The sequence below is a fragment of the Camelus bactrianus genome, chromosome 16 (assembly GCF_048773025.1).
Source record: "Camelus bactrianus isolate YW-2024 breed Bactrian camel chromosome 16, ASM4877302v1, whole genome shotgun sequence".
Lineage (NCBI taxonomy): Eukaryota > Metazoa > Chordata > Mammalia > Artiodactyla > Camelidae > Camelus > Camelus bactrianus.
Window position 1 is genome coordinate 19,261,087 of NC_133554.1, and position 27,843 is coordinate 19,288,929.

At 38.5% G+C, this 27,843-nt stretch overlaps 1 long non-coding RNA gene across 3 annotated transcripts in view; it reads right to left on the reverse strand.

The window, feature by feature from the left end:
• Positions 1-5,723: 5,723 nt before the first annotated feature.
• Positions 5,724-27,843, reverse strand: part of LOC123615652 (uncharacterized) — a 45,439-nt gene continuing 23,319 nt past the window's right edge. For 2 of the 3 annotated variants that reach the window (XR_012499306.1, XR_006723313.2), the window contains one exon: positions 5,724-6,190. This is a non-coding gene — a long non-coding RNA (uncharacterized LOC123615652). Of the gene's footprint in view, positions 6,191-8,699; positions 8,925-27,843 lie in introns of all 3 variants that reach the window. The other variant, XR_012499305.1, reaches the window with a different exon arrangement.

Below are 27,843 nucleotides of genomic sequence, written 5' to 3' on the forward strand. Positions count from 1 at the left end.
TTCTATATGATCTTGAAATTTACTTAATTTCTGTAAGCCTAATTTTTTTTTAATTTTCAGAATGAGGATAATGCTATTTATCTCATAGTTTTGATGTGAGGAATAAATGAGATTATATAATTTTGAGTGTCCATAAAGCCTTCTACATACAAGAGCGTACTTTTTGTTTCTCCAACAAAGCACCTCAGATACTGGGATCATCTTTAAGGTCTTGGTGCTAGCATAGTAAATGTTTAATAAATCTCTTCCACACACCAAAAAGCTTATGTTTCTTTGAATTATTTTCTTCTGGGCTAAACAATTGTTTTGTTTGATAGTTTAGGAAAAAACAAAAACAAAAAGACAGGAATTAGAGGAAGAATATATCTTTCAGATATACCCACCATTTGAATAAGAAGTCTGAACATTAGTATTGAATTTTCCCACTGAGTTGGAGAAGTTGAGAAACTGCCCAGGGTCACTGCACAAGATTGTACCACGTGGATAGGAATCTCTTTAGGATTAGTACACACTCCAAAACAGCAATCTGGGAAAAAGGGAGTGCTTGCTGGCAGTTGATCATGAAAGGCTGGAGTATCCTCTCCACCCACCTTGATCTGTTTCAGGTTTAACACTTGTGTGATGCTGAAAAAGAAACTTTGAGGTACGCCTCAATATTAGGAATCTATTTGATATCCAGACCATTCTTCCAGATCAGGACTCTTTCAAACCTGTGCTTAATTTAAAGCCACAGCCTAGAAGCTCTTTTTTATTTTGTTGTTGTTGTTGCTTTGTTTTGTTTTGTTTTTGTTTTTGTTTTGTGGTTATTTGTTGTCTCTTTTAAATAATAGTCCCATGAAAGGCAATTCTTTTCTTGTTTGTAATAGAAAATCAATGCCTTCCTCCCACCCCTAGAACTCTCTGAGAGTTAAAAGTCCTCTGAAATATGTAGATAAACATTTACTTATTCCATATGTATTTATCCTTTTCTAAGACAAATAATAATACCTTTACATATGCAAAACAGTTTGTCAAAGCATTTTCTAGTGCTTAAATATCTCATTGTTTCCATGCTGGTTTCAGGGCTGACTAAAAGTTATTTTTTTTTGTATGTGACAAATGAATAAAACTGAAGATTAGAGAGAATGGATTAACTGGTCCTAATTCATGCAATGAATAATAATAACACTGTCTTACATTCTATTGCTTTTCAAAGTTCTTTCATCCATTATTTAGTTGATTCTCTTATTATTCCTTTTGGGTAGTTACTTATAAATATAATCTCTATTTTATGATTCTTTGAGAACTTGGTAACTCATCATTTTTCATCCCTCACCTCCCCCACTCCAGAACGCTCTGCTAATCCATACTGAACTGGTGCAATAATTGGGAATTTTAACACCTGAGTTTTGCACATTGTGCTTTCCTGGCTTGGGGAATCCCTCCATTCCTGAACAAGGTCACTTCTGGGAGATTTCCACTGAACCACCCTTGTTTAGAATTGTGAGCTCCTCTTGCCTGAGCACTTAAATTATACCAATTACTTAATCAAGTTGTAGTCCAAAATTCGAATTTAACCTTACACATATAGTCAGCAATTATATTATACCTTTCTTATCAGTTAGATCTGGTCCTGTTTTATACAATTTCAAATCCTGCTTTAAGAACACAAAAATGGATAATAAAGTGGCCATAACCTGAAAACCATCACTGAGTAAGTGAGAAGTGCATGTTTAATTTGATGAGATGTAAGAAAAAATATTAGGAGGCATTTTTCATCCTTGTTAGTTGTTCAGGCTAATATTTGGTCTTGGGATGGCCCAAATCCAAGGAGCTAATGTGTGGGTTTTGAGCCATTGTGAATAAAGACCAGTCCAGCCCCATGTAGCCCAGGTCAGGGTACCCATCGGTTTAACAATGACACTCCAAGACCTAGACCTCAGGAAAGCTCCTTGATCACAACAGAAATGCTTTAAAAGCTGATTGCTTTCTGACTGCCTCTCTGATGGATCGTTGCTCTCTGCTTCTATATCATACACCTAACTTTGGATTCAAGCTTTCCTTTTTGAAAAATCTTTTCAAGGTTTTTTGGTCAAATTTTCAGTGTCTTCAGTGCTTTAAAACTCCTTCCTTTGTGGCATAAGTTTTAACCATCTTCAGTGATGTATTCCCTTATCGGCCATGGCACACTTAACTCCTCATTCTCAACAAGGGGCTCTTACCTCTTAACTTCAGACAGTTAGAGAGAAGGACACCTAAATCTCACTTTGCAGCCCTCTGTCAGTCTGAGACAGGAAGGGCGCAGCCATTCAAGGAATAACACAGCAGTTAACACCAGGGTGGTGAAAGATTCAGCCCACAGGAGGCCTTGAGGCTCAAGATGGTGGGAGGTTTGACTTCTAGTAGACCTTGAGCTTCCTTATACATTCATTGTAATATATTAGCATGTTGAATAACATGCCCGTAGGCACCATGACAGTCCCAAGGCTAGCCACAGAAGGTCAGAGAGTGGGAAATGGCCAACTTCCTGGGAATCCCAGCCCCTCCTCCAGGGTAGTTAGACTGGTCCTTCCACTTATTAGCATATGAAGCTACCAAGCCCATAAAAACTGGCAACACAGAGCCTTGTGTCTGCCTCTCTCACTCCTTCCTCTTCAGAGACGGCCTGCACTCTGTCTATGGAGTGTGTGCCTACTTTTACTCTAACCTCAGCGCCCAACGCCCACACCTCTTGGCCTTTCTCTTGTCTTTTAAAACAGCCTACACTCTATAATATGTATCTTTCTAAATAAATATACCTTTACTCAACTGTGGCTCACTCTTGAATTCTTTCTTGTGTGAAGCCAAGGACCCACACTTGGTAGGCCACAGGGGCTCAGCTGAGGCCTGGGACATGGCTTTCTTCATGTCCTACATCCATTTTTCCTGCATCAAGTCTTTGATAACCGTGACTCGTCTTTGGGGCTAATCATTTAGATGCCAACACTCTCAGGGATTAAGAGCCAATGGTCAGAATAAGGAAGCATCATCGTAATAAATGATACAATATAATTCACAGTACTTCCACGTGCATCTGCTATGCCATTTTTATAACCCTGACTGACTGATAAGTAAATCGACTGGGGAATAAAGTGATTTGCCCGCAGTTTGCTCTGAGTAAGGCACTGTAGGCACAACCTGAATGGTCCTTGTCCTCTACTCTTGGAGGCAGTGCTTTCTTCATATCAAATCTACTCTTAGGGAAGACAATATTATTGCTTTGAGCATCTCTGTGTTTCCACTCTGAGAGATGCATTTTAATCTGTTTATTTTCTCAACAAACAATACTTGTTCTTTACAGGAAAGCCATCATGATAGATCCAGGAATACAGCAATAAAACAAAATGAGGATTTCCTCAATGGAAATGTTGAAAATCCACACTGGCACCTGAGGAGAAGATGACAAAGATGGAAAAAAAAATAGGATGATTTAAAAGGGTATAATGTGGGATTCCATTCTTGACTCAGTGGTCAGAGAATACCATTTTGAGGAAGTTATATTTAGGTTGTGACTTAAAATAGATGTAAATGTTTATTAGACAAAGGAGGATATGAAGGACAGAGAGAAGTCCCATTCAGGCATGGAGATGTTGGGATGAGAGCCCCTTGAAATATGTCTATGTACTAGTTTGCACTCACTTCTTGTGTGTGTGTCTTAATCAATCTATCTTTTCCCTGGAGAGAGCACTTTTTACTCACCTCAGAGGTGCATGTTTATCTTTCCAGAGCTTTGAGGGGAAGTAAAGGGTGACATTTTTTGATACGATCTGTGCCAAAAAGTAGAAATACACCACCTGCTCAGGAACAAGAATCCAGACATAAAAAAACCAAATACCAAATGGTAGGAAAACCAATGCATAGGCAAGGCACATAAGTAACATACTAGAATGTCTGAACTCAAACCTGGAGCCTGGCAGCTTCTAGGCATTATTCCATGAAACTCCAAGGTGACCATTATGATTTATTCATCAGTCAGGTCTATGGCTCACCCTAAGGCTGCTTGACTTAATGCCAAGTACTAGCAATTACAATGTCACATGATTATAGAACAGGGTTCATCTGAAGACCCCAAATCTACCAAAGAAGACCGATGCCCTGCTTGGGAAAACTTTCTATCAGAAGAAGCACATGGAAAGTCAAGAAGGCACTGGAACATTCCAGGAATAGGAGACTGAAGCAGAGAAAGTGTGTAAGGAGTGAATTAAGAAGTCATTCAAGGAATCCAAGAAGTAGTAAGTGGGTAAGGGAAGTAATTAATGGCTAGTCATCTTCTGAAAGCTTTGACATTTCATTACATAGGCTGTGGTCTTCTGTGACCAGAGGGCAACTTGGATTTGCTTCAGGAAGGCAATTTGCAGTTTCTGTGACTTTAACTTAAGAGCATATGTCATCAAATCATTTTTGGCTTCAAACAGAGTAAGGCTTCCAAAGTTTCAGATTTCTGCTCTAGATACAATTTTTATGTGCCTTAATCACTTTTTATTAGCCTTGTGTTTGCCCCTTAAGTCAAGTGAAATCAAGCCCTTATCTCTGCAAAGAAGTGTTTTGTTTTCTTTTCACTCCCAGTTTCTCCTTACCTCTTAACTGAAATATTGTACACTGCCGCCACCGAAGAATTAATTTTTCACGCCTGACAATTCAGCAGATAATGTTTTCTCTGTAACAAGTGAAATGTAGTTTGTTTGGGGCTCATCTGCATATGAAATGGAGTATTGTTAAAGCTGGAAAAACCAGGAAATCCCCAAGCCACTGCTTCTGTTGGTCCAACAAAGGGAGCCCTCATTTTTTATTCATTGTTGTGGGGCCATTTTACAGAGTGACAGATCTCCGATAAGGGCCAGAATCTAGCGACCATCCTCTCTGATGCCATCAATCAAGTGCACTAGACTTTGGTGGCAATTCCCTTCCACAGGCATGGTGAGCAGACTCTGCTAATGGGTTTTGGCACTGAGCTGTAGCCCCCAGAATCACTGACTATGACGAGCATCTGAGCTGTGTGAGTTAACGGGAAAAATCTACCCATGTGAATAACCCATGTTTTTCTCCCCTCGACTGCAGAGAGTTTGCTAATTTCCTAAGCACAAAGCAAGTTTAATTAAAGCCAGTGGAGCAAGGGAATTCCACAGTCGAATGAATTTTTATGTAGCTCACACAGTCGGAGCCAGGCAAAATATGAATTATGTTGATATAAGCTTTGTTTGGTAAATAGTCTCACTCCAGGCACTTCTCTCAATCCCTGGGACACTTTAAAGTATTTACTGAGTAGAGCTCCCCTCTTCCTCCTCCTCTTTATAGCCCCCCACCGAACACACCCCTGCCTTTTGGATGTATTAACAATCATACCCTCCTTCCAAGAAGCACAAGGTAGAAGCAAAACTCAACAAGGAAAGTACCTCTGTGCTTGCCCTTGGCCCAACTCTGGGCTTCAACTGTTCTATCAACCCCTTCTCTCCTCCACAAGTAGCAAGATGGTCAGAGACTCCACTCAGGATTCCCCCATCTTTTTGGGTACCTGTGAACAGCACTTTCCCATTTGCAAAGAGGTCCTTTTTTTTTTTTTTTTTTTTTTTCCCCTTATCAGTAGTAATTGTCCATCTGGAAAGAAAAGGATTTTTTTTTAAGATTAGAAAATAATAAAGTGGATTTATGCTTACTCTTACAGAATTCCATAGAATATGTCAACTGAAATAAATGCACAACCTAAAAACTGAGAATTATGTTTTATTTGGTGGACATTTCTGAGAACTCGAGCCTGGGATCATAGCCTCCCAGATTGCTCTGAGGGACTGCTCCAAAGAGGTAGGGGAGGAGCCAGGATACATAGGAGCTTTACAACAAAGACCCGGTAGTCAGAACATTAAAATATTACTTGTTAACTAAAGAAAACCAGGCATCTCAAGTTAAAGAATTTAGCGCTTTTCTATGTTATGGGAGGGAGCAAATATTTGGGCTCATTGAATTCATTCCTTCGATGAACACCTAGCTATCTAGGGCCAGTATCCTGTCCTTTCTTATTGTGAGTCCCTGCAGGGTGAACCATTATGAGTGGCTGCAGAGGCTGGGCTGCAGGCTTGTCTTCACTGGGGGGTGGCAGTGGCTGATGACTTGATGGCTTCAGCGTTCTTTGTTTTCTGATATGGCTTGCAGTATTTTTCATTCACAAATAGGATGGCTTGAAGAGAAAAAGTAAAGGAAGTTCCCATTTATCATTATCTTTTTTCATATTCTATACTTTTAATGGTATTTTTACCATTAAATAAATTTTCTCTGTATTCACAACACTGTATTTCTACATGAATTCAAACTTTTTATTGATAACTTATTTTTAACTGGATTTGGAAATGAGCAGATTTTTGCACATCTAGGCCAAATTCAGAAACCAACTAACTGAGACACTGATGAATTCACTTTTATGCAAATATTTACTGAATGCAGCTACGTGCAAGGCATTCCTCTAGACTCTGGAGATTCAGCAGTTAATAAAAGTCTTCATGGATCTTACATTCTAATTAGAAGAGACAGATGATAAACAAAATATTAAGTGGTACGGAGGGAAATGAATGAGGGGAGGAGTGTGGGTTCAAGGATTGTGACTTTTAAAATGCTGGGTGGACAAATCCTTCTGGGGAAAGTATATTTATAAAGTCTTAATGAGGTGTGGAATAGTCACAGAGTTATCTGGAGGAAGCACTTTTCAGAAAGATAGAAACATCCAGTTCTGGGCCTGAATCAGGAACACCCAGACATAAGCTCTGGGACTTGCATGAAGGCTGGTGGGCCTGTGCAGAGTGAGCATTATGGGCCGAATTGTGTTGCCTAAAAAAGAGTCGTATTTTGAAGTCCTAATCTCTACTACCTCATAAAGTGTTTAGAGTTATGGTCTTTAAATAGGTAATTAAATTAAAATTAAATTATTAGGGTGGACCCTGATCCAATGTGACTGGTATCCTTATATGAAGAGTAGTTTAGGCACAGACAAAAACAGAGAGAAGGCTATGTGAATACACTAGAAGAAGACAGCCATCTCCAAGTCAAGGAGAAAGGCCTCAGAAGACACCAACCCTGTTGACCTCTGCTTATCTCTTGGCCTTGGACTTTTACTTTCTAGAACTAGGAGAAAACAAATTTCTGTTGTGTACATCGCCCAGTGTGCAGTGCTTTGTTATGGCAACCTTAGTAAACAACTACAGTGGACAGAGGGAATGTAGTAGGAAATACGGTCCAAGAGCTCAAGGGGATGCAGATCGAGTCAGACCTTACCTACAGGCCCTTGTCTATGAGGAATTTGCACCACACTGCGCAAACATAGCATGCACCAAGGTGCCGGCAGGAAGGGTCTGACTCAGCAAACAGGCTGGACATGAATCTGGGAGTTCTAGAAGAGAGAAGGGGCCTCAACCCCACAGCTTTATTTATGCATTAGCACATACTTATAGACTAGCCTAAGAGAGGCTAGGGAATGCATAGTTTCTCTAAATAACAAGGAATTGCATCAGGAAAATTCCTGGCCCAGAACAATACTGGAGATTTTGTATGCAGAGTGCCAAGGTCTGCACACTTAGGACCTGGGGACAGCTTTGCATGCTGGGAATAGTAACATCAGCTGGACGTCTGCCTCTTCACAGACACTTCCAATCCCAAGGAGCTAGCTGTCTGTTGAACCACCACCAAAAGTTGGAAGGAAATGAGCCTCTACAACTGTTTGGATTTGTCTCTAGTTTACTAGAGTCAAGGATGAACCCAGCATTTTCTTGTGAACAACTGGATATACACATTTGGTATTAGAACAAGATTTGTCTTGGATATAGCAGATATAAAATATCTTGGTAGGCATCCAGGCAGACAGCAAGAAGGGACTTAAATAGAACAGGATAGATGAGGGGGGGTAGGTTTGGATTGGAGATTACATTTTGGGAATCATCAGCATAGAGATGATATTCAAGTCATAAGATGGTAGAACAATCATCACAAAAATGTATGTAGACAAAGCAGGCAAGAGGTCCAAGGGCTGAGCTTGAGGTCCCATCACTAGGAGGTCAGGGAAATGAGGAGAAATCAGCAATGCAGACTGAGAAGGAATAGCCTGTGAGTAGGAGGCAAAGGAGAATATGAGGTCCTGGGAGCCAAGTAAGATGTTTTGAGGAAGACGCAATGATCAGTGTTGTCAAAGACTGAAGATCTGGACTTGACTACTGAGTTTCCAGTAAGTATGCTGTAGATGATTTTGACAGGGTGGGTTCAGACGAGGGGTGGAGGGGGCCTTATTACAGAAAGGTTAAGAGACAGTGGGAGGAAAGTACCTCAAGACAAGGAGTACAGAGTAATCTTTCTAGAAGTTCTGCTATATAAAGAGGAGCAGAGCAATGGGATAGTAGTGCTAGTGTGATTCCATGCGGAAGCCCATGAGTTTCTGCATGATGAGTGCGATGTCTGCTTCCTCTTGGTTTCCTTAGCACCAACATCCAGCCTGCTACATAGTAAGTGTTTCACAAGTATTTCCATGTAAAATTGAGAAAGTAGAAAGAAGGGGGGATACTACTGTTACCAAGGGGAGGGGAAAAATGTGACTTTGGTTCTTTGCCCCCCCCACCCAGAAATGAACTTTTAATGAGAAACAGACAGCGTGATATAAACAGATTTTTTATTAGTAAAGTAAAAAGGTGGTAAAATGTAATACACACCTAAGAGAGGAAGAGTGGTGTCGCTCCTTTGTTTTTCCTGTTCTTATATCCTGGCTTGGGGGCGTTTTCATGATTGATTGATTGATTGATTGATGGCTTATGTTCTTTGAGTGTTCGGGCTGATTGATTGGGGGCTCACGTTCCTTGTGCCCAGACACGCCCACCTCTTTTGCGCATGTTCTTACCCATGATGCACACAGAGAAACCTAGAGGCGGAGGCTCAAACTGCAATCAATTACATTATAATGAGCGTTGGGTCAAGTTAAGCGAGGTCCTTCTCTCTATGGTGCAGCAGAAGCATTCAATTCTAGCCAGCTTCTTTGCTGGCCCTCATTTAGAGAAAGTAAAAGTTTTTGGAGCCCTTTATCCTGAGCACAGGCATACTGCTATTTTCTGGGTTGCTCACTCCCCCGTCCTCTCCCATTGCCCAGTGCTCATTTCTGTTGAACTACCTACCACTACCACTTATTGAGGGTCTATTATGTGCCTAATGAGGCTCTGAATATTAAACGTTTTCTTTTACTTTATTAACAAAAGGCACCTGCAGAAAGATATATGGTAAATGCTCACTCAGGAAATGATGGAAGATGCACCAGCCACCACAGGAATACTGCTTCCTCCACTGTAATCTCCGTGCCTATCCACCTCTGTTTTCCTTTACATAGACTCTGAGGATTAACCTGCTTTACCACTTATGATTTAAAGTCACCATCATTCTCTTTTTTCCTGATTTCTTTATTTCCTACTAAAATCTGTGCCCTTCATTGACACCCAGACAACAATATGACCAAAGGTTCTCTGTGTATAAGGGGTTTATTATTGAATCTTAATAACGGTAAGCATGATAATAGTCACAACAATATTGACAGTAGCTAAAATATATTTAGTGGGTTTTCTAAAACATTTTTTGTTGAGTTATAGTCATTTAACAATGTTGTGTCAAATTCCAGTGTAGAGCACAATTTTTCAGTTATACATGAGCATACATATATTCATTGTCACATTTTTTTTTTCACTGTGAGCTACAAGATCTTGTATATATTTCCCTGTGTTATACAGTATAATTTTGTTTATATATTCTGCATATGCCTGTCAGTATCTACACATTTTGAACTCCCAGTCTATCCCTCCCCACCCCTGCCCCCTTGGCAACCACAAGTTTGTATTCTATGTCTATGAGTCTGTTTCTGTTTTGTATTTACTTTTTTTATTTTTAATTTTTTTTAGATTCCACATATGAGCAATCTCATATGGTATTTTTCTTTCTCTTTCTGGCTTACTTCACTTAGAATGACATTCTCCAGGGACATCCATGTTGCTGCAAATGGCGTTATGTTGTCATTTTTATGGCTGTATAGTATTCCATTGTATAAATATACCACTTCTTCTTTATCTAGTTATCTGTTAATGGACATTTAGGCTGTTTCCATGTCTCGGCCATTGTGAATAGTGCTACTATGAACACTGGGGTGCAAGTGTCTTTTTGAAGTAGGGTTCCTTCTGGATATATGCCTAGGAGCAGGATTTCTGGATCATATGGTAAGTCTGTTCCTAGCCTTTTGACGAATCTCCATTATTTAGTGTTTTTATGTCAGGTACAGCGCTGGTTGCTTCATAGGTATCACTGAATTTTACAACAGCTTTCTGAGTTAGGTACTATTATTACTTTCCTTTGACAAATCAGAGATCTGAGTCTTAGAGGAGTAAGTCACATGGGCATGATTACACAGCTGGTTATGAGTCTAACTCCATGTTCTTAATCACTACACCAAACTAGGAAAAGGTCTACAGGCATAATAAAAATAACCAACGTGGGAAAGGGCTAAAGAATCAAATCTCCAACAGGTTTACACTCTATTGTGCCTGGACAGAAGATATAGTGTGCTTTTTATGAAAGATAATATTTTAAAACAATTTTAGATTTAAGACAGAGATGTAACAAGAACACAGAGAATTTCCATATATTCTTCCCCTAGCTTTTTCAATATTAAAACCTACATTATCTTGATACATTTATCTAAGGTAAGAAATTAACATTGATATATTGATATTAATGAAACTACAGACCTTATTTGGATTTTACCAGTGTTCCCCCAAATGCCCTCTTCTGTTCCAGCATCCAGTCCAGAGCATTGTGCTGCATTTAGTCATGTCGCCTTGTTTCCTCCAATTTGTGACGATTTTTTCAGTTTTTTCCCCTTGGTTTTTCATGACATATTTGAAAAGTATTGATCATGTGTTTTACATAATGACCCTTGATTTGGGTTTAACTAATGTTTTCCATGATTAGATTAAAATTATGGATTTTAAGGGGAAATACCACAGAGGCACAATGTCTTTCCATCTCATTCTACCAGGGGGTACATGACACCAATGTAACTAACCATTGGTGACACTAACCTCTATCACTTGGCAGTCTCTGCCAGCATTTTCCACTGTAAATTTACTCTTACCCTCTTCCCATACTCTGTTAGAAGTGAGTCATTAAGTCTAGCCCACACTTACGAGATTGGCAATTACACTCCAAACCCTGGAGGAAGAAATATGATGAGAATGTGGGCTTACGTTAAAACCACCATAGTCTTCAACAACTATTCTGTGGGAGATGTTTAGAGGCTGTGTAACTGTCCTATTTTCCTTCCAGTGTTGCCCACTGATTTCAGCATTCATCAGTGGGTTGTGTTTGTCACAGTTAGTAGTGTTCTAATGGTTATTTTCTATTTCCTCCATCTTTTCTATATTATTTGGAATTCTTCTTTATTGGAGATTTGTCCCCTCTCTCCACATTTCTTTAATTATTTATTTAAATATGTATGGACTCCCAAAATTTATTTTATTTTTTGGATTATAATCCAGTAATTCCATTATTTATTTTGTTATTCAAGTTGCTCGAGTTTCAGCCATTGGGGGCTCCTTCAGGTCAGATTCTGTATCTTTTTGGCATGCCCCCATATTTCCCCCCCCCCCAACTGGCTTACTGTTTGGCACTGTACAATACTCCAGGTCCATCTCGTATTTTCTCTGCTTCAACACTTACATCAGCCATTTCTCTAAGGAGTCCTAGGCCCTTTTTTTGTGGAAAATAGTATTGTGAAGCCAAGATTAAGGTGCTGGGTGTAAGCACTACTTCTGAGGGGTCATCATTTCTAGGCCCTTTCAGTGAATAGAGCTAGGAAATATATGTTTATTTACTGAACCGTGTATAGGCACGTATCTATATGTATTTCATTATCTATCTGTTCATACTATAATCTCCAACTCTCTTATAGCCCTCACAAGTTTCATTCTAGTTTTATCCCTTGTTCACTTTCTAACTTCTTTGTCTTATAATGAGAAAGCTAGTGCTCATTAACTATAGCTTATTTACTTATTCATTTAAACTTATATACATTTAAAACAGTCTCACAATTGCTAACCCTGTAAGAAACAAAGTTACCAGAGTACAATGTTTGTATATTTTTATATTTAGTCTTAGAATAGCCAAACACTATTTTCTGAAGTTATTTAGATCAGCTTTTCTCCCTACCTCCCTCAGCCAAAAACGCTCCTTGTTTTCTTTTTTCCCCTACCTCTCTTTTCTCCCTCCTATGTTGAACAGCCTGGGCGGGGGTTGGGCAGGGTGGTTGCTGCTGACATGGATCAGGGTCTGGTCCAGGTGGGTGGAGTGTGGAGTTTTTCAGGAAGGCAAATGTGACAAAATTGGAGGCCACAGGGTTTACGTTGTGGCTTGAGTATGTAGTGGCGAGAAAGTGTGCGTCCAGGTGGAGGGGCAGAGAGAGGGTATACTGGGATGTACTGGGCATCAGGGGAAGCTCAAAAGACATCAGAATTAGATTCAAGGTGCTGTTGCCAAGACCTTTGTTCCCAGAGGAAGCCCAATCTCTCGGGATCTTGGGAGTTCTACAGGAAGGGGCAAGGGAATCCTGGGATGAGAAACACCTGAGTGCCCTGGGTTCTGGAGGCCTCTGGTCCCAGACTCATCCCTAAAGAGTCTGGCTCACACCACTTATCAAGCAAGCCCCAATCCTTGTTAATGCTTCCCCTGATGCCCCAGTCAGAGTCACAGTGCAGCTGTGTCTCTCCCAAGGTCTCAACCAGGTGATGGGTGGGTTGATGCAAGGACAGGACCACCTGAGACCAGTCCAAGGAAGGGAACTGCACATGTGCCAGTCACAAGGCTATTACCTTCCAGGAGGCTGAAGGCAGTGATGTGGGCTTCTGGCAGAGGCACCTGGGGTCTCAATCCAACATCTGCCAAGGTCTAAGTTTGTTGCAACCCAATCATGCCAGTCCTAGGGACCAGATGTTCCTCCCAGCAACAGTGAGTTGCCTAGAATTATATCATACATTTGTCAAGTTTCATCTGTTAATTTGCAATCTATCTTGACATTCCTGGCACTACAAACATCTAAACAGAATTCAGTAAGAGCTTTATTGTTGATTAGGCTGAGTTAGAGGAGCTGCTTGGTTTCCTAATACACCCTACCCTCACTTTGGAATTTCCCTTGGAGGCCTGATGGGTTTCCAAAGTAGACACTTATACCAGACGTTTTCCCAGAGAATTACAGCCTGGCATATGCCCATCAAATGCAGAAGATATCAGACTCGAGGAGTGTACCTAAGTCTCCAGGCTTGACTTCTGCCTAGATACATATTTGTGCATTTTATGGGGGTGGAATCAAAAAGAGAACGCACATCCTTATGTCTCTAACACACATAAGGAGTTTAAGCTGGGATGTATTACACACACTCAGAGGCATTCCTCTAGTTTCAGCAACCAAGTCATTCCATGAAAAGAGCAAAGGAGGGGTTCAAAGAAGCACATTGCTTCTACAGCACTGCTCATTTCTGAGGAGAAGAGTATTAACTCCCCATCCCCATTTAGAAATGTAAAGAAAAGGAGATAAATATTCATACTTTGTGCTCAATTCCAAAACGGGTATGAAATTGGTATATTTTGAATAGAACAATCAAAATCGTAGGTCACATGTTGTGTGCTAACAATTTATGAGACAATTTGCTAACAACTTTACATGAATCATCCCACTTAACCCTTAGACAACACTATGAGTCTGTACTTTCATTATCTATTTTACCAATGAAGAAACTGAAGCACAGACAGGTTAAGTAACTTGACCAAGGTCCGTAATTAGTGGGTGGTAACCAGGATCCTGGCTCAGCATTCTAACTCCAGTGACTGAGGTAGCAAACTTCTTCCTTAAAGTTGGAAGCACCCTGGGCAATCTTTCCTCTTTGGGGACCAAATTTACTTCCAAATAAACCACTTTTCTCTCAAACAATCATCTACTACCTTCCCTTTTGTGCTATAAAAACTGGGTCACTCTCCCTCACTCATTGGCAGTTTTAGCACTTACCTCGTTATTTTTGCCTCTCTGCTTAAAGTCTGTTACACATCTGTCATTTCAGAATCTCCTTGAATTATCTTTTCATCTATTTATCCTCTCACTTGCATCGCCTTTTCATCCCCAATGTTATCTTTTTCTCCCTTTTCATGATTATAACCCTTGATTTTTTTTTCGTTCTACCAATATCTATTATTGTCTCATTTGCATTGTTTTTATTTTATGTTGCAAATCTGAAAATAGGGACCCAATAGGTTTTTGCAGTACAGGTAAAGTTAACTGTCAAAAATAAAAGAATAAAATTTTGTCTTTAACTGCAAAAATATTTTAAAATAATAATTGTGACACTTCCAAAATGTCAAATTCAGATATTATATTTCTAGCAACTTCCCAATCTTCTGTATTGTTTAGGAATGAGTGTGGTTGCATATAACAAAAAAAAAAAAAAAAAAAAAAAAAACCCTGAATTAACACTGCTATAATCCTGATAGAATCTCTCACATAAAATAAATTCAAAAGACAAAGCTGGTAAGGTAGCATCCCAAAAGCATCAGGCTCCTAGATTCCTTTTATCTTGCTCTTCTGTTATCATCAACACAAAGCTTCCACTTCATGCTCCAGGACAGTCGTGTATGCTCCAGACATCACATCTTTAAGGAAGCATCCCAAAAGTTGCACATGATAATTTCACTTATACCATGTTAGCCAAAATTTATAAACCTGGTTGCAAAAGGAGCTATGGGATGTCTTCATTCTATGTGGCCTTGTGCCCTGATAAGTTTTTGTTTTTTAATGTTTAACTAACTTTGGAGACATGAGCAGATGTTGAAGACTAGCATTTTCTACCACTCTTTCCAATCATTTACTCTTGTAGTCCTTCTCTAGCATTGTTTAATCTCAGTGAGATCTTCAAACCCACTGACTACTCCTTTTTATTATTCATCATTCTCCTCATGACCAGTTTCCTTCCTGAATCCAACCAAGAGTCAATAATTCCTCCTGTTTCAGTGAATTAAGTATAACCGCTCCTGTCATAGGTTAATTTAGGCTCTGAATTTTAATCCCCTTCCCTTTCTCAAGGAGTTCTCATCTATAATTGTTTTTTTCTCTTAAGTTATTGATTCTTCCCTTTTCCTTGGATTACTCTTATAAACACTAAAACATGTCTTAGAAATTTTCATTTAAGAAATAATAAAACTTTCATCGACCTCATATTGTCCCTGTAACTATAGTATGACTTTTCCACTTGGCTTCACAGCAACTTTTGCTAGAAAAATTGTTCATAGCCACTGTCTCTACCTTGTCATGCCAACCCCCCACTCATTCCTCGATGTGCTCAATTTGAGTTTCATATAATTTTTTGATAGTTGCCCTTTTTAGAGTCAATAATGAACTCCATGATGCCAAATCCCATAGTCATTTCTTTCTTCCTATATAATGTCTCAGTAGCAATTGATACAATTAATCTAGAATACTTTTTTCCCTTGGCTTTCAACATACATGTTCACCTGGTTTTCCTCCATCCTTATTGTTGCTCCTTTTCAGAATTCTAAGCATCAGTGGATCACAGAGATCAAGACAAGATTGTTTCTTCTGTGCATACACTCTCACTCAAGACACATTCATTCCCTAGATGGTATCCTTTAGCCCCATGATTTCACACATATTTTCATAGAAAAATATTTTCACTTTTTCTCCAATCATAATTTCTTCCCTTCATTCTAGACTATTGTTAGCAAATTGCCAACATGTTATCTTTTCTCAAATGCTGACTTGGTATTTCAAATTTAACATACTTACAACAAAACTCTATCTTCACCCTCATCTCTACTGCTGTCTTAACCAAAGCTTTCCTCTACTTCAGGTATCTTCATATTAGTAAATGAGTAAATAGTACTCACTCTGTTGCTTAAGCCAACAGTCCATGAATCATCCTTGAGTCCTCCCCCAACTACTAGTTCCAGTTCATTATCTAATCCCATTGAATTTATTTCCAAAATGAGTAATTTCTCTCCATCCCTAATAAACTACCTCTTGGACTATTGGAATGAGCTCTTTAATTTGTCTCTAGACTTCGTTTATTAACCCCCTCTCCTTTTTTTTTTCATTCTGTGCATAGTTAACAGTAAGTTAAAAATAAAATTAATTCAGATCAAGTGACAACACCCCCAAAAGTCTCTCAATGACCTCTCACTGCAGGAGAATGAAATTGCAACTTTACATTGTACTGTGAAGTGCGGAGTAATGAGGTATGGATGATTATGAAGTGTGGATCAGTCAAAATTCTCTGGAGAAAAAGAACCAATAAGAGACAGATAGTTATATAGGAGGTGATCTATTATGAGAATTGGTTCATTCAGTCATGGAGGCTGAGAAACCTCATAATCTTCCATCTGTAACCTGGAGAACCAGGAAAGCTGGTCGTATAATTCAATCCAACTCTGAATGTTTCAGAATCAAGAACTCTGATGTGCAAGGGCAGGAGAGATGGAAGGCCCAGCTCAAGAAGGGAGTGAGAATTTGCCCTTTCTCTAATTTTCTGTTCTATTTGTGTCCTCAAGGTATTGGATAATGCCTATGCACTTTGGTGGGAGCAGATCTGCTTTACTCAGTCTGCCAATTCAAATGTTGATCTTTCCTGGAAGTACCACCACAGACACACCCAGAAATAATGTTTGGCCAGCTATCTGGGCATTCCTTAGCCCAGTCAAGTTGACACATACAATTAACCATAAATTCTACCCTGTACCCTGTCACTCTCTCCCTGCTCATCAAGCAGGAGCTATGCTTGTCTTCTTTCCCTTAATTATGCTGTGCTCTTTCCTGCTCAGGACCTTTGTGATTACAGTTCTCTCTGCCTGAAAACAAGCTTTCCCAAGATCTTTGTAAGGGAGCCATTAAGGTCTATGTTTAAAAAGGGTCTCTTTGGAAAGAACTTTATGACCACCCCTAGACTCTGGACATTCAATATCCCATCTCTCTATGCTATTTTCCTTATAGCACTTATCATTACTTGATATGTTCTTTTTAATTGATTAGTTTTAATTAATGTTTCCCTCCTGTTAGACTGTTTACTCTAAGAGGTCATGAACCATGTCTGTTTTGGTTACTCAGATAAATTCTCAGAACTTCCAAGGCTGTCTGACATATTGTAATCACTCAATGCATATTGATTGAATGAATAATTGAATAAATTAATAAATGAGTGACTTCTCAGTGTCAAAAGAACTAGACACTAACTGTCAGTTGCTACATTACCATTACACAGGGAAATTATTTTTTCTACTGCTGAGGCAAAACCCAATTTTTAAAGTATATTACTGATCTTATGTCTTGTATATTTTGCATGTTTTATAAATTTATTTCCAAGCTTTGGAAAAACACAACAAAAAATGACTATATTTTCCTCTGTAAGTCAGAGATCTGAGCCTACCTACCAAAAGTCCATTTCATTATAGACTTGATAAATTATGTTGGAATTTTTCTGGTGCAGCTAAATAAAATTAACTGTGCTTTATATCACACACAAACATACCCACAGAAAAAAACACAAAATTTTGTACTTGCACATTTCATATGAGCTCATATTGCTAATACGATAAAATGGTAACCAATTAGATCAAATAAAAACACTCTCTGTGAGACTTAGTCTTTGTATATCCTTTTGATCTTAGAGAATAATGTTTTCCTTAAAACTTTAAGAATAGTTCTACTACAAGTAATTTTCCAATCTGTTTTTTATTTGGCAAACAAATTGAAATGGGGTTAGGTATACTCTTCTGTAAAACAACAAGGGATTTCTATGATTCCACGTAGTGGCTTCAAGAATGCAGACTTCTTCCCTATTACCTCCCTTCCTTCACAGCCTTTATTCTCTAGCACCTCATATCTACTTTCAAGAAATACATGAGTCCAGATATCCATGTGTTATGTGTCCTTTAACATCCTTGTAGTGGCTAGGGCATGGAGGATTACACTGCATAAAGTACACCTACCATCTCAAAGTTTAACAAGATGTGTTTCTTTTTCATACAAAGTCCACCACATATCAGGGTGAGTGTCCAGGAGAACCTTCGTCCATGTAGCAAGTTAACAATCCAGGTCACTTCAACTCTCTGGTTCTATAATCTTGTCAATTGTTCTCTTAGTTTGCTGAGGCAGGAAAGAGACCACCACAGAGATGTGCTCTGGCTATTCTGTGATTTGACTTGGAAGTGACGCATACTCTTTCTCCCTACAGCCCATTGACCCTAACCAAGCACATTTCTCCACCTAGCCTCAAGGGGATTGGAAATGGTGATCTTGCCCTGTGTCCAAGAAAAGGAAAACTAAATAGGGCTGAGCACAAGAATTTCCTACTGCACCTTCCCCATCTCCTCTTCTCTTCCTGCCACTAGCATCTTATAATTGCCTGTTCTGACTCAGATCTAGGGGGGCAATTGAACTTTTACTTTGCTTCCTCTCTTTCCTGCTCCCAAGACCTGTGTATGCACTGGCCACTAGGCTGCAAGACTTACAAAGGCAAAGATCTTGTCTGTTCCGTTCGTCAGTGTGTTTTCAGCACTAGAACCCTGTCTGAAGCCTGAGTCCTTCCAATAAAATTTGCTCTAATTAATAAAGAAATATGCTTTCTTCATATGACATTGTCTAATAATATAATAACATAGACTCATCTGTTAAATTATTAAACATCTCCAAATTCTGCTGAAGCATTCACTTGGTACTCCAATGTAAGTAAAAGGAGCACAAATTGTAATAAAAGGAGCTATGATCTGATATGTTGTCCTTATGTGATTTTTCTCTGAGTAAAGGATGGTATATACAGTGGTAAGCATCTCTGATGTTACCTATATTAACCTTGCAAACTCTACTTTTATTGTTCCCAAGGGGTTTGAAAAAAAGTATCTATTTGATGTGCAGAAGTCCTGGTTTTGTTCACCCCAGGAAGGAATCAGTCGGCTTGACAAAGCAGTCCTGAATCTCAGGCTGTGCATTCCACTCCTGGTTTTGAATTTACCTTCTCCTTGCCTGTTTTCTACCTCCTGACTCTGGCCCCTAGAGCATCTCCAGTTACCTCGAGATGTTCTGAATTTCCAAAACAATTTTCAATATAAAATTAAATTTTAATTCATTTTAACTTGGCAAAAATAAATAAAACATCAGCAGTGTTGCAAAACTGAACAATAGACTATCACACCACTCGATGGCGCTGGGGGAGGATTCTAAGACTTGATTTCTCCAGTTGATCACACTATCCCTGTATTTGGCAAGAGGGCTTCTGATTAAACATCTTGATATTCCTGGGTCACCATTTGTGGACATTCAGAACATAAAATCTTTACATGAAGTTTTAAATAAGAAGAGAAACAGGGCAAAATTAAAAATAGGAATTTTATTGAGAATATTCCATTACCTATAAAATTGTCTACACAGATATATATGTAAACATATGTGTGTGGGGGAATGTGTGTGTAAAATACCAACGGAAATCTGTCTTCTTAGTTTCAGCTTACACCTAAAACATGTTTAATTTTAAATTCAGTTTTAAAAAGCTTTATAATTTCCATTGTCTTATCAAGTCTCTGTGACATAATGTAAGCAAAATAAACAGAAGGCAACTTAATACAATCTCCTAGTGCAAATTTCATCTCATTTCCATTTTTGCTTTTGCCCACTTCCACCTTCCCAATGCCTTAATATAAGTAACAATAGCTATGTCAGACTGAGCCATTGGTAACCAATCACATATTAGCCTTAAGTTCAAGTCGCTAAAGGGTTTCAGAAGCATAAAGTGGACTACAGCAGAGAAAAATCAGTTAAGACTCTCTTTGTATGAAAGATCCCTATCAAGTAAAACTACATAGAGTTTGAGAAGCTACCCTGTCACCCACCTATGTCAGGACTGAATAAATTTGCCATCTTATTTCCACATATACTTTTTTTTTTTTTTTTTTTGGTGTAGGGGAGAAGGTGAACACACAAGACCCACTGATTCTATGAGCTTCTTTTCTACTTTTACATCAAGAATCAATATTTAAATAAAGATGTGGTTCTCTTTTCCTTTTGGCCCCATTCTCAATTGTAATATTAAATTTCTGAGATGACAGTAAGGCCTTGACGGGCTGAAGACTTGGATCGATTGGAAACTAGATTGCAACTTAACTCCAAGTTCTAAGTGTGAAAAGCCGCCCAAGATATTGGGTTCTGCCAGTTCAGGTAGAAATATTGACCCCAGAGAAGCAGAGAAGTCAGGGATAGGCTGAGGAATGAGATAAGGAGCTCTAAGAAAGAAGAATGGGTGGGACTGAGTATTGTCAAAAAGTGGGAAGGGTCTGAGATTTTACCTGACTTGCAAATGAAGAAGAGGGAAACTTTGAAACAAGACATTATCATGATTACGTGGAACAGTATACAAAATTGCCCTCTGCTCCAGAGGGACTCACAACTTCCATCTTCTAAGGCTCTTTTCTATACAAGCATCCTTGGAAAGATAGTTCAGAAAAAAAGAGAAGTTAATGCCTTTGCTCCCAAGATTTGATGGAACATGAGAGACCAGTGGAGAATTGTCTCCCAAAGAAGTGTGTGCAGCATCTGAAAGAGTCTCACTGGACACAAGCCTATTTCAGGATTTTTCCCATATTCCTATTACATTTTCAGAAAAGTAGATATATTTCCTACATCTACATATGGTAGATTTTTCATTATATGTTAATGATAATATCTTAAGGTTACATGCACAATGATACACACATGCACAAATTTCTCTCTCTGTGGTATCGCTGCATTCAACTCATTATAGTTCAGAATCATGACTAAGAAAATGTATTCCCTCTTTCCGTAATTGTTAAAGTTCAACACGGGCTCAGGCTAGTTAAATTACCTTATTCAGTTCCCTCTGATAACTCTTTAAAAACTTATTAGGCACAGGCAAAAAGCTGTGTATATTTAATGTATACAACTTGATGAGTTTGGAGATAAGTATACATCTGTAAAACCATTACCGCCATCTGTAAATAAACATACCTGTCACCTCCTAAAGTTTCTTTTCCCCCTTTTTATTTTTATTATCATTATTTTTGTGTGTGGTAAGAACACTTAAGATCTACTCCCTAATAAATTTTAAATATACAATGTATCATTGTTAGCTGTGTAGAGACCATGCTGTGTAGTAGATCTCTAGAATGTATTTATCCTGCATAGCTGAAACTTCGTAATTTTGACCATCATCTCCCCATCCCACCCTCCCCATAGCCCCTGGCAACTGCCATTCTAGTCTCTGCTTCTATGAAGTTGACTATTTTAGATTCCACACATAAATAAGATCATATAATATTTGTCTTTCTGTGCCTGGTTTATTTAGCTTAACATACTGCCCTTCAGGTTTATCCACTGTTGTCACAAATGTCAGGATTTCCTTATTTTTTAAAGCTGAATAATATTCCATTGTATGCATATACAATATTTTCTGTCAATAGACTTTAATATTTTTTATTTCATATCATGGCTACTGTGAATAATGCTGCCATAAACATGGGCATGCAGGTATCACTATGAGATCCTGTTTAACATTCCTTCGGATAAACACCCAGCAGTGAGATTCCTAGATCTTATGGTAGTTTTATTTGAATTTTTTTGAGGACCCTCCATACTGTTTTCCATTATAGCTACACCAATTTACATTCCCATCAGTAGTATACAAGGATTCATTTTTCTCTACATCCTCATCAACATTTGTTACCTTTTTTAATTATAGCCATCCTAAAAGGCATGAGGTAATATCTCATTGTGGTTTTGAATTGCATTTCTTTGATGATTAATGTTACTGAGCAACATTTCATATTAACTTTTGGTGTCACTGGCCTATTTGTGAGTTTAGGTAAAGCTAAGGAGCCTCTTTTTAGACAAAGGCAAACATACAAGTAATGTTACATCCAAGTAATGTTACATCCAAGTGTCAGAGTTTACAGACTCCAAATATCACATTTATAGGTGCCTTCAGCTTAACATGATCGGTTTTGTAAGAAGAAAAACTACATGTCGAATGTAGGAAAAGCTAGTTTAATTGGCATTTGCTAAGAGTGTCATGTTCAAATTTATGAATTTTCTATATAACAGGAAGATAACGACACTGGCTTCACCCTTATATTTGTATTTCTTTCTAAATAATAATAATTCACTTTTCTCCCTTTGATCATAACATTTTATTGGAGGTTCAGATTCTCTCCTTGGTATTATAACTGGGAAGTAGATTCATTTTCTATTAATATTGAGTTAGCTATGCATGTTTTAGGACAGGGATCACAGACCATCTTTATAAAGATCAGACAGATAAGGTAAATAATAAATCACACTACTTGACATACAAAGAATGTGGCATGTGTAGAATAGAACAGTGCGATGATAAAGAGTAAGTGATAGTCAGCTACAGTGTGAGGTGGTAATAAGGGGTAGTGGAGTCTGTGGCAAACCAGAACGTCCACGGAAGTTGACACTGCCAATCAGCCCTGGCAAATCATTGGCCATGTCACCTGCTGTCTCTGTATTACAAGATATTTCTTTTATTTTCCAGGAGAAGATGCAAATATATATCGTTTTATAAAATCACCCATTTTATACATGTTTTTAAAACATTTTAAACATATTTTTAAAACAGTATATGGATTAAACAAAGTCTATCTGTTCATCATATTTGGCCCATAGCATGAGAAATTTCTATTTAGGAGATTAAAATGAGCATGTTTTATGCCAGGATCTGCTTTAATGATGCTTTCAAAATGAAATCTATGTAGACTACCTTTTAAATTTCCAGTTATCCAAGAACAATGATTAAAGTAAAATTTTAGTGACACTTTGCATTTAGTGATTTCTAATTTTTACAGTGTCTTCCTATACTTTAGCTCACTTGGACCTTTGAACATCTAATAAAATATTCAGAGCAGTAAAAGAATATCCCTGTTTGTACATAAGAGATTTGAAGTTCAAAGGCAAGTTGTGCTTCAAACATCACACAGCTAGGGAAGTACAGAGAGAATGAGAAATGAAGTCTTAGGACTTCTGCTCAAGTATCATTCCTTCTGTTTCATTCTGTCTAAATAGTAGATGTTTCCACTCTCTTTTCACTATTCAAGGGGATATAGCATTTACTGAACACCTGCTACACCTTAGACACTGTGCTAGGCATCACAAATCTATGAGCTAGTTAATATGCCCCCATTTAACATGAAAGGAAACTGAAGCATAGATATTAAGAAACTCAGCCTAAGTCACACGTAGAACGGTGGCAGAGCCCTTCCTGGAACATGGGTCTGTGAGAATTTACAGTCTGTTCTCTGGCTGGAGAGTTCAGCTTTCTCACAGTAATAGCTGACGGCAGAAACTCCAGAGGAGGGAATGTAGCAGGACTGATGTAACTTACCACCTCCTCCGTCTCTGCTAAGTTTTGGTGAATGGAGCCATGTGCTTGATGAGAGCTGTGAGCTATAACCTGATTATGACCAGTCAGGGTGCTTTAGATCCCATCCTATGCGCAAAACAGAAGGTGGCAGTCTGAGCTCACAGTTCACATTTGACCCTTTCTAGGCGTCCTCTATTCTCTTTGCACCAGAAGTGGCAATCATTCCCACCCCACCCGCATCCTCCACATCAGACAGTGTGCATCTCCTGAGCTCCAAAAGGGCAGTGTTAGTCCCCCCTGACCCTGATCCCTGGCCAAGGCTGATTACCCGGCGGGAGGGACTCTAACAAAGGGAGCCAATTCGCCACTTTTCTGTGAAATTGGGAGGGGAAAAAAAAAAAAAAACGTACAAAAGAAGCATTGATCAGTGTAGGCTGTGCTTGAGCTGAAAGGTCACGTGGATTCAGGGTTTGAGACCACCAGTTAGATCAATCTTAATGCACCTTGTGAAAATGGGAGAGAGTCTGCAAAAAGAGAAAGGAGATGACAACCATGTTTATATTGCTCAGTATTACCCAAGTCTTGTTCAAATTATGTTCCATGTTCACTTCCAACGACCAATTCTATTTTATAAATAAGATAATAGAGGACGAGAGAGGCTAAGTAACTTGCCTGAGATCACACAGTGGTAGAGCAAGGATACAAACCCCAAATGTGTACCCGTAAGCCCTATGCTCTACTCTCTGTCTAATCATACACTCCAGTCCTTTCTAAGTCCTCATCCTCCCTGACCCTTGCAGCATCTGATATAATGGCCTCAGCTCCTCTGACTTTCTTAACCTTCACTAACCTGGTTCTCCTGTTTTCTTCCTCCTGCTTCCAAAAGCCATCTGTTTCCAAGGTCCTGACTTATTTCTCTTCTCACATCTCTCTACACAATCTATATCTATTCTTTCCTAAAATATTATCACTCTAGGAGGTTACAAAGCCCAGTTTCCTACTCTCTCAAAATGTTAGTTCTTGTCTCTGGATTCGAACACTTTGAGTCTATGGCTCCAATCTTTATCCTCTATAATGTTGTTATTAATTTCCATTTCTGCTCTAAAAATCAATATATACAATTATAGAACATTCATCATTCCATCATTCTATCCCCCACCCAACTTTATCATCTGCTAATTTTCCGTGTTGTTTGCTCTGGTTTTGTTGCTAGTCATATTACCAAATTCTAGTCATTATTCCTTTAAAACTCAGTGGTTGATCTCCTGACCCCACTTTCACTGTTTGTTTATCTACACTATCTCATCTGTCTTGAATTCTTACTCTAGCTTATTTCTCTGTGTGAAACCATTTTTCAAGGCTCAATTCAAATGCCATTTTTCCTGTGTAAATCTATGTAAAAAGGGAGTAAACCTTTTTCTATCTAAGCACCCGTGGGTGTTCCTTGATATGTTTTGCCATCATTATTTTGCTGTATATATTTGTCTGCATGTGTGAATTGTGAACTTGGGTAAGTTCCTTAAGAACAAGGAATAAGGAATTTTTTAAAAGCATAATGCCTTATACAAATTGGTATTTTTACTATCACCATCTACTCAATTTAAAGTACTTACAACTTTTAGGTCAATAAAGTGAAAAAGAAAATAAACGGAAAAAAAGGAAAGAAGGAAGGAGAAAGAAAAGGAGGGAGGAAGGGACAAAAGAAAGAGAGAAAAACTGAATAAAGCAAAACAAAAATAACTAGCAAAGATTAAATACTTGTTGAAATGACCTTGTCTTGGTGAATAAATCCCATGTTTTAAAAAGTGAACATTTAAACACTATGGGATTAAGATTTTCCTGCTCAGGACCCAAATCACACTTTATAGAAGTGTGCACCTGTCATAACACTTCTTAATTGTGGCTATGCTACACAGTGCATTGCCTGATCATTGTAGAGGTACATGGCTTTCATAAATACCATTTAGGGAACATCTACTTGGTATCACTGTGCTTTTGGTATATGTCACAGTGGAGTAACCCTGTGGGTCCTTCCCGTGGGAGTGGGTTGGACAGTGGCATCGTGACTGAAGCCAAAATGTCCATGAGGAGTCACAAGGAGATTCACACACCTAAGTCATGTGCTGGTAGTGCCATGGTCTGATTTTAGTGATCTGTGGCAAATGTCAACCCGCACTGTAACCACTCAACAATGCAAGATGCAATCTGTAGCTGCTTCTTCCATAGAGCCACCAGAGGGGAGGGTTGCCCCAGAAAATTCATCCGCAATTAAACACTTCTGCCCTCACTTCAGACCAGCATAAAAGACTTAGACCAAGTCCTAGCTCAGAGGTTTTCTTCACAGATGTGCCGTTGACAGGTAAGAGAGAAGAACATTTAAATCAAACAGTCCTGGACACCCGTTTGTTTGACATTGCATTGTCTCAGCAACATGCCCATCTGACTTACTGACCACAGTTGCCTAGTGAAGACCTGCATCGGGCCTGGGGACGCATCCTCTGTATGAAGGGCTTCATCACTCCTTAGATAACCACACTCCACTCCCAGGGCACCAGGAGAAAATTAGAAGTGAGACCAATTTAGGGAATTTGTGTAAGCCCTTCAGGAAGATTGATCATGCCCTGCTCTTCTTAATGTTTAAGTCTCTGTTGCCTAAAAAACTTAACTATGAGAATTCATTGCTCCTCAATTAAGAATTTTATAGTTTCTAGTTCTTTAGCTGGGAGGAACTTCACTGATTAGGTTAGATTTTGGTCTCTGATCTTTTATCATTTTCCTTCTTTGGCTTAAGCAATGGGAGTGAAAATTACATAAAACTTCTCAGTAATTTTTTACTTCTATAGAGTGATCTGAAAATGGATTGATTTGCTACCCTCTCTGAAGTGTGAATTGTAACTGATACTCCGTAGAAAGTCTCTAAATTGAAAACATGACTGAATGACATTAACTTCACACAATCTGCTTTGTCAAATTATTTTAGTCTTAGCTGTGGTGACCCAGAAGTTGTCAGGGTAAAAATGGTTCAGTAATTTTCTTTCTGTTTATATGTAGGGAGAGGGTTAACCGATGCTATGCTGGTTTACAAAGCCTATGTTGCATTGTGATTTATTCAACTATCTCAACATTTAAGGGGAAACTGAGAGAATTTCAAAGACAAGTGATATGGATCTCAAGGGCTGACAATAATCACTTGACTGAAATATCAAAACATACATGAAACATATATTTTAAAGAGGGAGCCAATGACAGGCAAGACTGATGGGAAATGGTCTAAAGGAAGCGATGGAATGAAAGGAAAAGTAGGATTTATTCATCACTTAAAATATACCAGGCAGCGTGCTTGGTACTAAAACACATCATGCATTAATCTTCCCTACATCATTGTACAATCACTACTGTCACATTCCTCTTCAGATGATGAATATTAGGCCCAGAAAGGTGAAACAACTTGCTTAAGATCACACAGCAATTCAGTGTAAGGGCAGGAAACAGAGTCTGACGTCCTAAGCTCCAAATCCTAAGCTATTTCACTTTAACATTCTCCCTCAGTTATCAATAATTATACATTTTCTTTTTTCTTTTTTTTAAATTATAGTTAATTTATAACATCGTGTTAGTTTTAGGTTACAGCAAAGTGATTTAATTATATATACATAATATGTAACAGATTTTGTGTATATGCATGTTCTTTTTCAGATTCTTTTCCATTATAAGTTATTACAAGATATCGAATGCAGTTCCTTGCTCTATATAGTAAGTCCCTGTTTTTTTTTTTTTTTATCTATTTTATATATAGCAGTTTCTGTTAATCTCAAAACCTGAATTTATCCCTCCCCTCCTTTCCCCTTTGGTAACTGTAAGTTTGTTTTCTATGTCTGTGCATCTATTTCTGTTTTGTAAATAAATTCATTTGTATCTTATTTTCTAGATTCCATATATAAGAAATATTATAGGATATTTGTCTTTCTCTGACTTAACGTTTTTTTAGTCTGATCATCTCTAGGTCCATCCATGTTGCTGCAAATGGCATTACTTCATTCTTTTTTATGGATGAGTAATATACCTTCTCTTGAGATATATTTTTATCTCCATAATTTTACTGTGAAGAAAAGATAGTAAAATAGAATAATAATGCAGGTAAACTAAAGTTGTTGACCCAGCAGGCCACTGTCATATGGCTTTTCATAACACCTTACAGCTCCCTCTCATACCAGCATTCTTGACTCATGGTGAACAAAAGTTAGCCGTTTGTCTTGTGTCTCTCTTCTCCCTCCCTCCCTGCCTCAAGACAGCTTCCCTCTACTTCCCTTTAACTTTAAGATGCACTTGACTTTATAAACAATACATCTTCACTGTAGTCCCTCAATAGAGAAATAATTTTACACAG